Source organism: Eptatretus burgeri, chromosome 14 (assembly GCF_056783735.1).
Source record: "Eptatretus burgeri isolate ZD-2024b chromosome 14, Ebu_testis_v1, whole genome shotgun sequence".
NCBI classification, from domain to species: Eukaryota; Metazoa; Chordata; class Myxini; order Myxiniformes; family Myxinidae; genus Eptatretus; species Eptatretus burgeri.
The window spans coordinates 8,306,564-8,308,192 of record NC_140974.1 but is presented as its reverse complement, the minus strand read 5'-3'; the positions used below and the strand labels follow the sequence as shown (position 1 = coordinate 8,308,192).

Here is a 1,629-nt window from a genome sequence, read left to right as displayed (position 1 = left end):
CATTTGTCCACACAAACCTCATCCACATAAGCCTCATCCACATTCACCCCTCCCACATAAACCCCGCCCACACAAGCCCTGCCCACATAAACCCTGCTCACACAAGCTCCACCCACATAAACCCTGCTCACACAAACCCCACCCTCATAAACCCCACCGAAGCCCACCCACATAAACGCCACCGAAGCCCCACCCACATAAACGCCCTCCCACAAGCCCCGCCCACACACGCCCCGCCCACATAAACCCTACCCACACAAGCCCCTCCCACACAAGCCCCACCCCCTCATCCCCCCTGTGCGCCCCCAATGACCCACCACCTCCCTCATCCCACCCCCACCCTTCCCCACACACACACACACACATGGGGAGGGGAGGGGTGGGATGAGGGGGTGATGGGTCATTGGGGGAGCGCACCTACCCCGCCTCCCCCCCACCCTCCCTCTCCTTAATGTCTTGATCCTTTTTTTGAAATTCAAAATCAAGTAATTGTAAACAAAACAAATATAATTAATCAAAATTGAAAATATTAAATATTCATTTGCGAGAATGTATAATCTTTCCCAGCAGTCTTCTTCAGATGTCTTGTGATGTTGAAACTCAGACACCATATTCTGTTTTGAAACAAAAAGTGGATAATAATTAGGTTTTATAAAGATAATTACATGGTAATATGAGTAAGCCTGTTGTTGGTTCTAAGTTCAAGCCTCGTTGACCACTGAATTAACACACCAGGAGGCCGACTCAGCCTGTCATCCTTCCAAGGCCAATAAAATGAATTCCAGTGTACTGGTAAAACCGCGTCCAAACTAATGATGCAACCAACATAAGACGATATTCCAAAGAGAGAGTGATATTAATAAAAGAATAAATAAACAAATAACTAAATAATAATTCAGAAACATTTCCCTCCAGAAAATCATGTGTTGTACCAGATTGCTTCAACAGCTGATGTTGTCTGATTGAGCTAAAAAAAAAAAAAATAATGAGTCAAGGGTATAGATAGAGAGACAGACAGAGAGAGGTAGGTAGAAAGACAGACAGAGAGAGATACAAAGAGACAGACAGGGAGAGATAGAGACAAACAGGGAAAGAGACACACACACATACACACATATACACACACAGACACACATATACACACACACACACACACACACATACATATATTCACACACACACACACACACACACACATATACACACACACACACACACACACACACACACACACACACACACACACACACACACACACACACGTGTCTCACCATTGGTTTAATTTATTCGAGATCAGAGGCCGTGATAAGACTTCGTACCAGTCATTATAAATGTTTTTCAATTCTCTTCTAAAATCATTGACCTCTTCAATAAGAGCATTCATTTGATGCACCTCATCGTGATATGTAAACTCCACTTCTTCCAAGGACCTGCCAGGAAAAAATATATATTTTCGCATTATCACGATTTAATTTATAATCAATTGCTTCATTGTTCAAAGAGGAAACCATACACAAACTTACCAACTTTGTAGTGAGCTGTTATCTTCATCGGAAGAGAGTGAGTCCATGTCTCAGTTTTTTTACCATTGGTACAAGATGGCAAAAAGATCAGAGGCCGTGATAAGAT

The 1,629-nt window shown here is 43.1% G+C and overlaps 1 protein-coding gene across 1 annotated transcript in view; it reads right to left on the bottom strand.

The window, feature by feature from the left end:
• Positions 1 to 1,206: 1,206 nt before the first annotated feature.
• The window catches only part of LOC147012616 (uncharacterized), a 175,901-nt gene continuing 175,478 nt past the window's right edge, over positions 1,207 to 1,629 (bottom strand). Inside the window, exons 6-7 of the mRNA XM_085855740.1 lie at positions 1,524 to 1,629; positions 1,207 to 1,430 (exon numbers count right to left, since the gene is read on the bottom strand). The exon at positions 1,524 to 1,629 is cut by the window's right edge and continues 118 nt beyond it. The gene's annotated coding sequence lies outside the window, so the exon portion shown is untranslated. The remainder of the gene's footprint in view (positions 1,431 to 1,523) is intronic.